At 44.6% G+C, this 16292-nt stretch overlaps 1 long non-coding RNA gene across 1 annotated transcript; it reads right to left on the reverse strand.

Annotated features, from left to right (window-relative positions):
• Nucleotides 1–607: 607 nt before the first annotated feature.
• On the reverse strand, nt 608–6885 carry LOC129621781 (uncharacterized). The gene is made up of 3 exons (XR_008699680.1): nt 6417–6885; nt 5305–5394; nt 608–4528 (listed from the first exon to the last, which is right to left on the reverse strand). It is a non-coding gene; the product is annotated as an uncharacterized LOC129621781 (long non-coding RNA).
• Between the last annotated feature and the right edge of the window lie 9407 nt (nt 6886–16292).

The following is a 16292-nucleotide window of genomic DNA, read 5'->3' on the forward strand; positions in this document are numbered from 1 at the left end:
CGTCAATCAAGGTAGAAATACCCCCAGGAAGGCTAGAAGGAAAATCTCTCACTGTTTGTCCTCTCAGCACCTCCACCTCCCTTTGCTCTAGTTTGTCGTGACGAGGTGTGGGCAGCACCCAAACAGACCAGAACAGTCATGCCTTCGATGGAGGTTTGCTGGACCACCCCCTGTTAGGTGCTGAGGTTACCCAGGGAGGCAGGGTAGGGTATGAGCCCTGCCTCCAGGAGCTTCCTGAGGGGTGGCTGGGTAAGATCTGACCGGCCAGGCAAGGAGATGGGCAGTTCCAATGCAGGATGCACTCAGCAGACATGAAGATCTGACCTAGCTGCACAACTGGGAGTCGGGGTGTAAATGCAGGACCAGGGAATCTGGTTCCCAGGATCTGGAGCAGCAAATCAAAGGTTGGGGCCGAAGGTTAGCCACGCTGAGAAGAGGCAGAGTTGAGGCCAGCAAAGTTTGGAGTCCAGCAGGTGAAGCCCTGCACCAGTGCGGGGGCTATGGTCTTCTTGCTCTTTTATTTATTTATTTATTTATTTTTCTTCTCTCAAGGCAAAGACAAGGTCACTCAGGATTTCTCATCTCAAAAGTAAGGGTAACTAAAGGAGCAGCAGCAGCCACAGGCCAGTATTCAAAAGCAGCTTTGGGTCTTCCAACTACTCAGGAAGGCAGTAGCTGTGGGATTGGCCCCTGGGACCTGCTTCTGGGCTAGCTGCTGGCAGCGTGGAGATGCAGGAATGCTGAGCCCCGGGGCACGAGGCTGGGGGCCTGATTTATTTATTTATTTATTTTTGGGGCGGGGGAGGGGCCTGATTTAAAGCTTCCAACAACACAAGAGAAGACTCTATACATGGACATCATCAGATGGTCAACACTGAAATCAGATTGATTATATTCTTTGCAGCCAAAGATGGAGAAGCTCTATACAGTCAGCAAAAACAAGACCAGGAGCTGACTGTGGCTCAGACCATGAACTCCTTATTGCCAAATTCAGACTTAAATTGAAGAAAGTAGGGAAAACCACTAGACCATTCAGGTATGACTTAAATCAAATCCCTTATGATTATACAGTGGAAGTGAGAAATAGATTTAAGGGCCTAGATCTGATAGATAGAGTGCCTGATGAACTATGGGCGGAGGTTCGTGACACTGTACAGGAGACAGGGATCAAGACCATCCCCATGGAAAAGAAATGCAAAAAGGCAAAATGGCTGTCTGGGGAGGCCTTACAAATAGCTGTGAAAAGAAGAGAAGTGAAAAGCAAAGGAGAAAAGGAAAGATATAAACATCTGAATGCAGAGTTCCAAAGAAAAGCGAGAAGAGATAAGAAAGCCTTCCTCAGAGATCAGTGCAAAGAAATCGAGGAAAACAACAGAATGGGAAAGACTAGAGATCTCTTCAAGAAAATCAGAGATACCAAGGGAATATTTCATGCAAAAATGGGCTCGATAAAGGACAGAAATGGTATGGGCCTAACAGAAGCAGAAGATATTAAGAAGAGATGGCAAGAATACACAGAAGAACTGTACAAAAAAGATCTTCACAACCCAGATAATCATGATGGTGTGATCACTCACCTAGGCCAGACATCCTGGAATGTGAAGTCAAGTGGGCCTTAGAAAGCATCACTACGAACAAAACTAGTGGAGGTGATGGAATTCCAGGTGAGCTATTCCAAATCCTGAAAGACGATGCTGTGAAAGTGCTACACTCAATATGCCAGCAAATTTGGAAAACTCAGCAGTGGCCACAGGACTGGAAAAGGTCAGTTTTCATTCCAATCCCAAAGAAAGGCAATGCCAAAGAATGCTCAAACTACCGCACAATTGTACTCATTTCACCCGCTAGTAAAGTAATGCTCAAAATTCTCCAAGCCAGGCTCTAGCAATATGTGAACTGTGAACTTCCTGATGTTCAAGCTGGTTTTAGAAAAGGCAGAGGAACCAGAGATCAAATTGCCAACATCCGCTGGATCATGGAAAAAGCAAGAGAGTTCCAGAAAAACATCTATTTCTGCTTTCATAAACATCTATTTATGCCAAAGCCTTTGACTGTGTGGATTACAGTAAACTGTGGGAAATTCTGAAAGAGATGGGAATACCAGACCACCTGACCTGCCTCTTGAAAAACCTATATGCAGGTCAGGAAGCAACAGTTAGAACTGGATATGGGACAACAGACTGGTTCCAAATAGGAAAAGGAGTACTTCAAGGCTGTATATTGTCACCCTGCTTATTTAACTTCTTTGTAGAGTACATCATGAGAAACCCTGGGCTGGAGGAAGCACAAGCTGGAATCAAGGTTGCCGGGAGAAATCTCAATAACCTCAGATATGCAGATGATACCACCCTTATGGCAGAAAGTGAAGAAGAACTCAAAAGCCTCTTGATGAAAGTGAAAGAGGAGAGTGAAAAAGTTGGCTTAAAATTCAACATTCAGAAAACGAAGATCATGGCATCCGGTCCCACCACTTCATGGCAAATAGATGGGGAAACAGTGGAAACAGTGGCAGACTTTATTTTTGGGGGCTCCAAAATCACTGCAGATGGTGACTGCAGCCATGAAATTAAAAGACGCTTACTCCTTGGAAGGAAAGATATGACCAACCTAGACAGCCTATTCAAAAGCAGAGACATTACTTTGCCAACAAAAGTCCATCTAGTCAAGGCTATGGTTTTTCCTGTGGTCACGTGTGGATGTTGGAGTTGGACTGTGAAGAAAGCTGAGCGCCGAAGAATTGATGCTTTTGAACTGTGGTGTTGGAGAAGATTCTTGAGAGTCCCTTGGACTGCAAGGAGATCCAACCAGTCCATTCTGAAGGAGATCAGCCCTGGGATTTCTTTGGAAGGACTGATGCTAAAGCTGAAACTCCAGTACTTTGGCCACCTCATGCGAAGAGTTGACTCATTGGCAAAGACCCTGATGCTGGGAGGGATTGGGGGCAGGAGGAGAAGGGGACAACAGAGGACGAGATGGCTGGATGGCATCACTGACTCGATGGAGATGAGTCTCAGTGAACTCTGGGAGTTGGTGATGGACAGGGAGGCCTGGCGTGCTGCGATTCATGGGGTCGCAAAGAGTTGGACACGACTGAGCGACTGAACTGAACTGAACCACAAGAGCATCTGCTGTCATTTATAGGAGTGCAACACCTTTAAAGACCAGAGTCAGATCCTCCATGAAAAGCTTCTACCCAGACTCAACCAGCAGACCTGTCATCTTCCTTAGGTTCATAGAGATTCGTCACCTATACCTCTCACTTGAAAAATGTGAGGGGCACCACAGCACTGGGTGAAAGGTTTTCAGACTTATTCATTATGAGTCCATCAATGATGTTAATACGATGGAACAAAATTTGTGAAAGCAGGGGTGATGGGTGACGTTTGTCACTTTTTGGCTGACCAGCTTCAGGATCCCTCTGCAGGTGTGTGGAAGACTTCACCTTAAATCTTAGTAGACATTAAATTATCATATCGTGCTTATAATCAGTCATGTCTAACTTTTTGGAAACCCTTGGACTGTAGCCCCAACTAGCTCCTTCGTCCATGAGATTTCTCAGGCAAGTATGCTGGAGTGGGTTGCCATTTCTTCCTCCAGGGGATCTTCCTGACCCACGGATTGAACCTGCATCTCCTGCTTGGCAGGCAAATTCTTTACCACTGAGCCATCAGGGAAACCTGGAAATTATAGCCCACTCCTCAACTCTCACTACAGAGGCTGAAAATGCCAGACATTTGCTTCCCAGCCTCATTTAGAGCCAGAGCTTAGACATGTGACCTGGACTCAGCCAATGAGGTGCGGGGCCCTGAACTCTGACTAAGAGACCACAGAGTCAGCTCCTCAGGTAAGCTTCTGGGGTGGGGTGCTGGCAGCTGCAGGGACCATGTCTGGATCCAAGGGTGTCAGGAGCAGCACCGTCATCACGCAGGCTCTGACCCTGACTGTGCACAGGTTTCCCAGGTTTCTGAGGCCAGGCCCATCTTCTGTGCTACCATTTTGGCCATGTTCCTGGCTACTTACCCACATCCTTGGTCTCATTCATGCCTTAAGCCTGGCTCTCCTGCCTTCCCAGAGATTCTGTGGGTTATTCAATATCCTTCCCATTAATTCCTCTTCTGCTTCACTTATCCAGAGGCAGTTCCTGTTGCATTTTAAAGTTAGTGTGCATGCTAAGTCGCTTCAGTCATGTCTGACTCTTTGCAACCTCACAGACTATAGCCTGCCAGGCTCCCCTGTCCATGGGATTCTCCAGGCAAGAGGATTGGAGTGGGTAGACATTCCTTTCTCCAGGGGCTCTTCCTGACCCAGGGATCGAACCCAGGTCTCCTGAATTGCAGGCAGATTCTTTCACCGTCTGAGCCACCAGGGAAGCCCTTTACAGATGAGAAAACTGAGGTACCAGGGAGTGGAATAATTGGCCCAAGGTCAAGAGTTAAATCAAGGCAGCCTCTGCACCAGGATTTGTGTTCGTAACTCCTGCTAACAGTGTTTTTTCAAGTTTGTCTTTTGAGACTAAAATTAAATCACCCTAGAAAGTAGAAAGAGAAGTGGAAAATTTTGTTTCAAAATTGAATGAGTAAGTATCAAAATATCCAGCAACTGTTTTCATCCTCATCATAAATGTAAAAGTCAGGCAATTAACAACTAAAACTTACAACATGTACTAAACAAACAGGACACTTTTATCATTCTGTATGCACTGTTACAAGCCTGCTGGTTTATGGAGTCTCATGGACCCCAGAGCAGGAAGTACTCAGCTCTTCATTGCTCTGACTTGGTAAGCAGACATGCTCAGGCTGGCACGAGGCACACCCACTATCAGGACCAACCTAGGCTTAGAGACGCCAGGAGGAACTTGTGCCAAAGTCCACACAAAACTGAGTTTACTTAAAAAATATCACATCGATGGAGGTATGTCACAGGGCACAAGAGTTAAAGAGCTCCAGTGGCCAAAGCTTGAACAATTTGAGGAACAAAATTAAGTTGTATCAAATTATAATCCAAAGTATAAAATAAATACCCATGAGTCCATACTTGTATAAAATCTTTTAAAAAGAAAACTTTATAGTGGGGAAATTTAGCAAACATTACTTTAGACAGGTATCTACTTCAGGCAAGATCACTGTCAACAGTCATAAATCATGTTGATAGCATGTACCTTTGATATGATGTGATGCAAATGGCGCTTTACCTCTTTGAGCATCCTCCCCAAAACCCATAACCCTAATCTACTCACGAGAAGAATATCAGACAAATCCCAACAGAGGGATTGCAAATAAGATAAAAGGCTCAGGTAGTACTCACAGGCATCAAAGACAAGGAAAGTCTGAGGAACTGTTACAGCCAAGAGGAGCCTAAGACATGACACGTTAATGTGGTTTCCTAGGTGGGATCCTGAAGCAGAAAAAGGCCATTAGGTAAAACAAACAAACAAGCAAGGAAATCTGAATAAACTATGGACTTTAGCTAATACTAATGTCTCAATATCAATTCACCAATGGTGACAAATATACCATACCAATATAAAATGTTACTAATAGGAAAGAGTGAGACCTGGAGACAGGAGGGTAAGGTGAGAATTCTGTTCAATTTCTTCGTAAATCTAAAATTTTTATTTTGAAAGTCTACTATATAAAAAGAATCACAAAATTGACTGAAAGTGAAAAAGCCAAACTGTTAGTCAATCAGTTGTGTCTAATTCTTTGCGACCCCATGGATTGCAGCCCACCAGGCTCCTCTGTCCATGGAATTCTCCAGGCAAGAATACTGAGGTAGGTTGCCATGCCCAGCTCCAAATTTTTTGAGGGGCCTTCCCCTCAAAAAAGTTCATTTACCTGATGATGCAGTTTAAATCACTGAAGTCTTGACAGGCCAAAAGTGCCTATTTAATTCATTCATGTTGTTATAGACTAGATACCTTTTAATAGCAGTTTTAAAAATACTTATATATATATATATATATATAGGCTGCACTGGGTCTATTGCTTTAAGCAGGCTTTCTCTAGTTGCAGTGAGCAGGGGCTATTCTTCCCTTCTGTGCAGGGTTTCTCATCGAGGTGGCTTCTCTTGTTTGGAGCACAGGCTCTAGGGAGTGAAGGCTTCAGTAGTTGCGGTGCATGGGCTCAGTAGTTGTGGCTGTGGGCTTGGTTGCTCTGTGGCATGTGGAATCTTCTGGGACCAAGGATTAAACCCGTGTCCCCTGCACTGGCAGGCAGATTCTTATCCACTGCGCCTCCAGAGAAGGCCACTTTGATATTTTTAAAATGAAATTTGAATCTTCATATTACATTCCTGAATCTCCTCAGAGTGGTTGAGCACAGTTTGAGCTGCTCTCATGAAGGGGAAATCAGAGGTAATGTCTTTGTTTCTGTCCCTAAAACCTTCCGGATCTCTGAAATAGAGAGAAAACGCCTTACCTTTAGGTGAAGCACTTCAGCAACTTCAGGCAAAAACAACGCAGTAACTTCCCATCCCCCCAGCTCCACCCAAGACATTGTGTGAGCAACTGTTTGAAGCCAAGGCTGCAGTTGTCTTTGCCCTGAATTTGCCTGTCGAGCCCAGTCCTTCTCCCCAGTGGGAAGGGCAGAAGGCTGGTATGAAGCAGGGCAACAGATGGCTGGGACATGTCCTCTTGAAGCTCAGCTGCCTAGGCCAGCCTGCCAAGCTGTGTACATTTCAAACGTTTGAGATTCAACCAAAAGAGACAAGTAATGATTTTAAATCACTTGTTGAAACACATGGCTAATCCTTGGGTAGCCAGAGAAGAGCGCTTTAAAAACTCACTTGAATCCAGTGTGGGGGACAAGGAAACTCTGTGTGCTGTTTTGGCTTTGAACCCAGATCGGGTCATCCTGGGGGCAGCTGAGCATTTGTCCACGATCCCAATATGCATCCTGCTTTCTCTGCTTTTGGATAGGGTGTGATGTTTCGGTACGTGTGCTTATTTGGGGTAGGAGTGAGGAGGGGAAAGGCTGTTAACAGGGAGGTTTGGATCCTGAGAAATTATGCACCCTGGCATTTGCCTCTGGTCTGAAATTGGGAGCTCTCTAAGTTAGCTTGCTTCATAAGTTTGGTCAGTTCTATTTCGCTGTCTGGGTTCAGGTCTTTCTTATTACTTGGCTGGCTTACACGAACAGTTTCCTGCAGTTGCTTTGCTGTCCTGCATCGTTAGAAACTCCCGCGACACAAGTCATCTCTATCATTATACAGCGACTCCAATTTTGAATGTATTTTCCGTGCACCCCACATCTCCCTCCAGCTACTGCTCCTATTCATTTCTCCTTTCAACACAGAGCTTCTTGAACCAGTTATCTGGTCTCCCTGGTTCCAGTCCTCACTTCCTGTTCATTCTCCTGTTCCTCCTCTACTACTGAAACCTCTCTTGTCAAGGTCACTGGCAACTTCTGTATAGAAAACCCAATGAGTCTGTCTCTGCCCTCATCAGTGTTGATCTGCCAGGAGCATCTGCCACAGTTGACCACTTCCTCCTCCCTTTTACTCTTCCCTCCTCCCTTTCACTTTTCTTTCCTGCTTTTAACAATGATACTCTCTCCTGATTTTCCTTCAGTTTCTTTCACCTCCTCTTCTCAATCTCCTTGGGAGGCTTATCCTCCTTCTTCTGGTCACTCCATGTTGGGGTATCTCAGGAATTGGTCCTAGAACAGCTTCTAGTCTCTGTCTAAAGCTCTCAAGATGACCTCATCAGGTCACAGAGCTCTGAATGCCACCCAAATACTGAAGACTCCTGATTTTACACCTCCATCCCTAAGCCCGGACTCAACTGCCTTCTTTATGTCTCCACTTGGCTGTTGATAGACACCTTAAATGATATAGTTCCAAGATGGAGCCCTTGATTCTCTTCATTCTCGAACTCTTCCCGCTTCTCTCCCCTCTTTCCTCTCTTAGCTTCTTTATTCATCCTTTTGCTCAGGCCAAGATTCTAGAAGCCACTTTTCATTCCTCCTTTTTCCTTATCCACCACATCCAAGCCATCCCTGTGTCCAGTCAGTTCTACCTCTAAGACGATATAACTAGTCTTTTCTCTCTGTCTCCACAGACACCTTCTTAGTTTTAGCCGCCAACATTTGTCACCTGAACAACTGAAAGAGATGCTTGCCTGGCCCCTCTGCTTCACAGTTGCTGCTGCTGCTGCTAAGTCGCTTCAGTCGTGTCCGACTCTGTGTGACCCCATAGACGGCAGCCCACCAGGCTCCCCTGTCCCTGGGATTCTCCAGGCAAGAACACTGGAGTGGGTTGCCACTTCCTTCTCCAATGCATGAAAGTGAAAAGTGAAAGTGAAGTTGCTTAGTCGTGTCCGACTCTTAGGGACCCCATGGACTGCAGCCTACCAGGCCCCTCCATCCATGGGATTTTCCAGGCAAGAGTACTGGAGTGGGGTGCCATTGCCTTCTCCACTGCTCCACAGTGGTACCTCCCAAATTCACTTTCTCACATTCTAATGTGAGAACCTGGAATCCAACGACATTCTTTCATCGAAGGAATATCTACTGAGTGCCTACTAAGTACAGGCAATGAACAAATAAAAGTTTCTGCCCTCAGAGTTTATAATCTAGTGGTGAGAGATGGGCAATAAACATGATAAAGTAAACAATGTGATATGTTGGAAAATTGATAGATTGTATGGAATAAAATAAATCAACATAAGGGGACACCAGGGGATCCCAGGAAGCATATGCTTTTGTTATGGGAAGTTATTATAACTTTAAATAAGGGAGTCAGAAGTATTGGATCTCTATATATTATTTCCCACTAAAAGGAATCCTAAGAGAGATGTCTGATTCCAAATTTGAATTTGGGCCAAAAATGTGTAAGATAAGTCTGGAACATCTCATTGCATCAGAAAGCAAAGAAGATGACAAAGACATCAAGGATGGCATTACAAGGACTCAGAAGTCAAGTTCAAGGGGCTCCCACTGGCTGAAGATGGGACAACTTGAGTATTTAAAAGAATACGGATGGCAATGGATCAAAAGACATGCCTGTCAAAATCCCTGAGTCCATAATGACTCTTTGAAAGGAAAGAACCCAACTCATTGGTCACCTTCGGAGGATGCTAGGAACCAATTATTCTGAAAACTTGCAAATAAAAGAAGTAAGCATGGAGAAGGAAATGGCAACCCACTCCAGTATTCTTGCCTGGAAAAGTCCATGGACAGAGGAGCCTGGCTGGCTGCAGTCCATGGGGTTACATGACTGAGCATGTGTGCATGAGGGTGGAGGGTCACGGGTTGGTAGCAATAAACTGGTAGAACTAAAAAAAAAAAAAAAGAAGAAGTAAGCAGGGGTCCTGCCTCTCCTATATGAAAGAGACCAGGTAATAGTGGCTAAGGGGAAGTTTCTCTTTATAGCCATATTCCATCTAAGAAGTGAAGGAAAAGAAAATACTTAGAACATCACAATTTTATAACCCCTAGGGAAATAACCAATCTAGGTCACGATCATCAACAGCTGCTAACGCTGCAAAAAGAAAGAGCAAGCAAGATACTATGTGCCTCTTGCTGTACAGACACAATGCCTCTTGTAAAGTAGTTAGAGGTGAACTTCAGATAAATAACAACTAATGCTTTGTATAAATAGATCTCAAATATTCCATGAGATATTTTTATACTAAAAACTGTTCATTATTTGTATGAAATTCAAGTTTAACTGGGAATCCTATATGTCTATTTGCCAAGCCTGGCAACCCTAGAAGTAGTCTAGCCAAAAAAGTCAGACCTAAACCTGATTAAACCTCAAACTCTAACCACCAGGAAGTACAATGTGACAGTGAAACATGCTTAATGATACCATCACGGCAGTGTCATCAGCGATACATGAACTGTAAGCACAGACTGCTCAATTTTTTTTTTTCTCAACAAATAGGGGAGAAAGGAAGAGGGAGACAGAAGAGAAGTTTATTGGACTCTTGTTCAAAAATAAAGGGTATGTGCAGCCACTGTGAAAAATAGTCTGACTTATAAAGTCCACATTACTCTGACTCCCAGCTTGGTCTCTGGTCTCATGCCCCCTGCCTTACACTTTATAGTCCAGCTGCTGCTGCTGCTAAGTCGCTTCAGTCGTGTCAGACCCTGTGTGACCCCATAGACAGCAGCCCACCAGGCTCTCCCATCCCTGGGATTCTCCAGGCAAGAACACTGGAGTGGGTTGCCATTTCCTTCTCCATTATAGTCCATCTGCTGCTGCTGCTGCTAAGTCGCTTCAGTCGTGTCCGACTTTGTGCGACCCCATAGACGGCAGCCTACCAGGCTCCCCCGTCCATGGGATTCTCCAGTCAAGATCACTGGAGTGGGTTGCCATTTCCTTCTCCAATGCATGAAAGTGGAAAGTGAAAGTAGGAAGTCACTTGGTCGTGTCTGACTCTCAGCGACCCCTTGGACTGCAGCCTACCAGGCTCCTCCGTCCATGGGATTTTCCAGGCAAGAGTACCGGAGTGGGTTGCCATTGCCTTCTCCGTTATAGTCCAGCAGCACCAGACATATTGAATCAAGGCTTCCTAGAAGCAATCTGAGACACTTGATTGTTTTACTAAGTCTTGTTTTACTAAGCCAGGTTACTAGTGGAGAGGCCATGTGGGGAGGAGAGAAAAAACTAAGATCCTACTTTGAGGGTAAGACAAGATGAGAGATGCTTTGGGAAAGTAGCAGAGATGCATCAGAGAGGTGAGCAGGAAGTTTTCTTGGTGATGAGTGGTGTATGCCTCTCCTTGGCCTGCTCGTGAAAGGCCTTTGAAGCCGGGTGATCTGGATGCAGGGATAGGCCTTCAAGGTATAGCAGGGTGGTTCAAAGTCCTGGTTACATTCAGACCATATCGCGCTAGATTCTGTTTCTATCTCTGTCTTCTTCATGAGCCCCTCAAGACTAGAGACTGTTTCCAGCTTTAGCTTTCCCACTGCCTGTCAACGTGCCTGTTGCTTCATACATATCTGGTGAATGAATGAATGAGTGAATCCCCCTGTATCCTTTGCAGAGATGGTGGTCTTCTTCTGATATAAAAGATTATTATACACACACACACACACACACACACAATTGGGCTTCCCTGGTGGCTCAGGGGTAACGAATCCACCTGCCAATGCAGGAGACACAGGTTTGATCCCACGTGCTGCAGAGCAACTAAGCCCACGTGCCACAGCTACTGAAGCCCATGCGCCTAGAGCCCAAGCTCTGCAACGAGAAAAGTCACTGCAATGAGAAGCCTGCCCATGGCAACTAGAGAGTGGCCCCTGCTTACCACAATTAGAGAAAAGCCCATGCAGCAGTGAAAACCTAGCACAACCAAAAATAAATAAAATTAAAAAAAATTTAAATAGATATACGATTGCAACATGGAACACTGAATTTAATCTTGGCCATTTCTAGAAGTCACAAAGGAATATTTTAAACTGAGAGCTAAAGGTCAGCTTCCCGAGGCAGAAGCTCAGGACACTCTCCCAGACATCTTGAGATGTTTTCCTCCATAATGGAAAGCCCAGCTTGCTTCCTGTTTTCACTTGCAGCTTCAACTCTGAGCATCTGCTCTGAATGTGTCTTGTGACATGTTGTGGCAGCTGCGATGAGGCTCACATCACAATGAGATGACAACCTTGGAAGAAGATCCCTGGACAAGTCAAGAAAATTAATGAGGGCAATCAAGAGTCTCACCCTGCAACGCACTCACAGGCTGTTTTGAAAGTTCTGAGCCCTGCATTCATCACCATCTATTTACTCGAGTAACATCAAGAGAAAAAAGAGATAGGGAGGAAGAAGAGACATAAGACCCTGCTCCTTCCCTGGCCCTTTACCTAGAGCAAAGGAACGACAAAGAAAAAAGATGAGTGAGGCTACTGAGTGAGGACCTTAAGCTTGAGATAAAAGCTTCTTCTTATATGACCATGATGTTATAAGATATTTTAAAAATATCCAAATAACATTGTTCTTCCACATCATCACCTTTTGAGTTATGAAACTATCACATTGTTAGCAAAATTTTTGGTTTTCGTTTTTTCTGAAGTTATTAGGGGAAAAACAAAGACCTAGACTTTTTTTTTTTTCTGTTTAATCATACACCTCGTTCCCCAGACACGACTATGAGGACTCTGGGTCGTCCAAAAATTCATCTCTTCATTTCAGAGATAGAAGTTGGTCACCACTAAGGATATGCTATGAGTTAGGTAAGTGTTACTCAGTGAGGAAGCCTGGAAGGTTTACAGACAGCATCAGCAGCAGTGGAACCATGTGAGACTGCCCCTAGACACGAGCAAAGGTATGCAGTAAGGGTTTGGTGAATGACTGAGTGACTGAGAAAGACTACCAATGCATACAGAAGTTTAAGCTGGGCAACGTGTGTGAAAAACTAGAAAAAAGAAGCCCAGTTTTTTCATTCACTTGGTCTCACGTAGAACGTGAAACTGGCGTTTCCAGGTGCTTCTCCAGGAAGCTGAGCCCATGTCATGAGAGTAAAAGGAATTAGAACCAGCACTGGACTGTATCCTGACATTCCAACACTTTCAAAAGCAACACTGAAGTCCTGAGGGATTTGAAAAAAAAAAAAAGGGGGGGGGTGAAAATGCCAAATTTCAGCCCTTCAAACAAAGACTACAAGCTGTTTTTTGTGCACACTGAGAAAACATCAGCCTGGGAGGATGTGTTAGTATCCTAATGTTGCTGTAACCAAGCACCACAAGTGTGGTGGCTTAAAACGACAGACATTTGTTGTCTTATAGTTTTGGAGTCTGGAAGTCCAAAATTGAGGTCTCAGCAGTGTCTCACTCCCTCCTAAACAGGCAGGAGAATCCCCCGGTCTCTCCCTCGCTTCTCGGGGTTTGTGGGCGCTCTCTGGTGCTCTTTGGCTTGTGGCTGCCTCTCTGCAGTCTCTGTTTTCTTCTTCACATCACCTTCTCCTAGCACATCTGTCTTCACGTGACCATCCTCTTAGAAGGACACCAGTCATCTTGGATCAGGGATCCTTCCTACTCCACTTTGACATCTTAGCTAATCACACCTGCAAGTGAGCATTTTCTAAATAAGGTCAGATTCTGAAGCGCTGGAGTTAAGATTTCAACATATGTTTTTTGTTGTTTTTTTTTTTTCAAATAAGAAACCTCTAACTTAAAACAATCTGTTTATTTTTAATTGAAGGATAATTGCTTTACAATATTGTGTTGGTTTCTGCCATACATCAACATGAATTAGCTGTAGGTATACATATGTCCCCTCCCTCTTGAACTTCCCTCCCACTTCCCACCCCATTCCACCCCTCTAGATTGTCACAGAGCACTGGGGAAAACTCTAACTTAAGTATATATGAATATATATATTTATTTATTTTGACTGCTTTGGGTCTTAGTTGCAGTGCAGATCTTGCTTGTGGCATGCAGGCTCAGTTGCCCTGTGGCATGTGGGATCTTAGTTCCCCGACTAGGGATCGAACCCATGTCCATCGCATTGGGAAGCAGATTTTTATCCAGTGGACCACCAGGAAAGCCCTCAACATATATTTTTGAAGGGAATTTAACACAATTCCTGACAGGATGCATTTTTGGAACATGGTACAATTAAAATAGGGTTCAGGGACCCAACTGACCCAGAGAATAAAATTGTTACCTGCTTGACCACTACCTCCTGAAAGTCAGCGTGAATCACCAGGCCCCAGTTGACCAAATTGCCCAGTGGATTAGCCAAGCCAAGCCTGATTGGCCAAACCCTTCTGGCCTGCTGGTTTATAGAACTCTAACCCCAGGGTCATGCTAACTGTAGATAACTCATTTCTGGGAGACACTCTTTCTCTGCTTTCTTCCTAAGCAAAAACTCGATGAACAAAAATGCATCACTAGGGCAAAAACATTTACTTGTCAATTTCTGGCCCTTTGTGGTAAGAAATAGTCTGAGTTCTAAGGTTGGCAATGCCACTGATGCTATAGATCATGCTTCCCCTTCTTATTTACATCATGACACACAGAGGCAAGAAAGGTAGCATTTATAACGCCTGGGGAAAGGGACAGGCACCTCTAGCCACCTCAGATCCTGCCCAGCTTTCTGAATACTAAAGAGATCACCACCCCAGGCCACCAGGCATCTACTGATTCAGGGAGACTGGCAGGGAAGCCTGGGTCTAGATGACTGGACTCAGGTGTCCTAGGGGCAGGACTCTGACTCCACCAACACCATTTCTCACCTCAGCGGATCTTTTCTGTTTCTTTGTTTGGCTGTGTTGGGTCTTAGTTGCAGCACACAGGATCTTCGCTGTGTCATGCAGGATCTTTTGTTTCAGCACAGACTCTCTAGCTGTGGCTCCCGAGCTCAGTAGCTGCAACCTGTGGGCTTAGTTGCTCTGCAGCATGTGGGATCTTAGTTCCCTGACTATGCATTGAACCCATGTCCTCTGCATTGCAACATGAATTCTTAACCACTGGACCACCAGAAAAGTCCCTCAGTGGATCTTCATTTGGTGATTCTAGACTTTCCTCATATATATGAACATCTGACTCACCTGAATAAAAGGAAAGAACCAACCTCTATGAAGAATGACCACAGTTCTTATTCCTTAGGGGAGGAAATTGTTCACAGGTAGAATAGATCTGAGGTTTCTAAGATCACAGAGCAGTCCAACGCCTGGATCAGGACTCACAGCTAGAACCCATGGCCACATTCTTCTTCTCCAGGTTGGAGCCCTTTCTCATGGAAGATAAAAGTCACAGCACAGGAGAGCTGGCTGGTTTGTGAACAGGTATGGGCTCTATCTTGGATCATCGCTTCCGGAGGCTGCAGGTTCCTGAAGTAGCAGTACCTCCTGAAAGGCATGGATTCCTCTCAAGTGCTTCCTCCTCCAGGCAGCCCTCCTTGACCCTCCTGCCTGAATCTGGTGACCCGTCTCTGTGCTCTGGAATTTATTTTCACCATGGCACCTATTGTACTGTAGAGTAGCTGTCTGTCATTTCCCAGGCAGTGTGGTGAACTCCTGGCTCTTACTTTCCTTTTATTGCCTACAGTTATCCCTGGGAGGCATACAGTCTTACTGAACAAAGTGAATGTCACAAATCACTTTGAGGATAGTGGATGACTACTTTCACAAATCAGCCTCCCTAAAAACCACACAATTTCTGCTTGGTGCCCTTAACCTCTCCCTGTCTGCTCACACCTGGTTCCCGGCAGCTGTAAAATTGGCTGTGCTTCTTATTTAACTCAGAGAATACCCTGGCTCCTCCTCCTACCTTTCTGCCAAGCCCTCTTGTTCAGTTCAGCTTTTCTCAGTTTCCATGGGTCACCACCTACCAGGATCTTTACACTGAAAGGTGACGTCTTGAGAGGCACCAGTGACACCTCTGCCCGAGGGTGTCTTCTCCTGCTCATTCCTCACTCTTCCCTTGGCAACTTGCATGTGGGCTAGGGCCTGGCTACTCCACCCAGGTCAGCACCTAGGGCCTCGGGCTCTTGCTTATCGGGGAGAGGGAGTTGGACTGTCACCAACCTTCATTCATTTATTCATGTCTGTCCTAATTTATTTATGTATTTACTGTAATAACTTTACTGAGATAAAATTCACATACCATAAAATCCACCCTTTTAAAGTATGCAGTTCAGTGGTTTTAATACAATCACAGAATTGTGCAAACATCACCACTATCTAATTCCAAAATATTTTCATCACCCCTGAAAAGAATCCCTGCAGCCATGAGTAGTCCCTTCCCATTCCTTCCTCCTTCAGGCCTTGGCCACCACTTGTCTACTTTCTCTAGATTAGTCTCTATGGATTTGCCTATTCTAGATATGTCATATAAATGGAATCATATTTGTGGCCATTTTATGTCTGACTTCTCTCACTTATCACGTTTTCAAGGTTCATTTATTGTAATATTTATCAGTAGTTCATTCCTTTCTAGAGATGACTAATATTCCGTTGTATGGGCAAAAGGCATTTTATTTATTCATTCATTAGTTGGTGGATATTTACGTTGAAACAACCTGTGTTTTGGCTATTTGAGTAATGCTACTATGAATATTCACATACAAGTTTTTCTGTAAACTTATGTTTTCCATTCTCTTGGGTATATACCTAGGAGTGGAATTCCTGGGTCATAAAGTAACTTTTGGTTCAACTTTTTGAGAAACTGCTAGGCTGTTTTCTAAAGGGACTATACCATTCACAGTCCCACCAGCAACGTATGAGAGTCCAGTTTCTCCAGATCCTTGCCAGTATTTGCGATTATCTGTCTTTATTATTTTAACTATCCTAGTGATATAACGGAAAAGGCGATGGCATCTTGCCTTCATTCTTGCCTGGAAAATCCCATGGA

This window comes from Bubalus kerabau, chromosome 10, assembly GCF_029407905.1.
Source record: "Bubalus kerabau isolate K-KA32 ecotype Philippines breed swamp buffalo chromosome 10, PCC_UOA_SB_1v2, whole genome shotgun sequence".
Taxonomy (NCBI): Eukaryota; Metazoa; Chordata; class Mammalia; order Artiodactyla; family Bovidae; genus Bubalus; species Bubalus kerabau.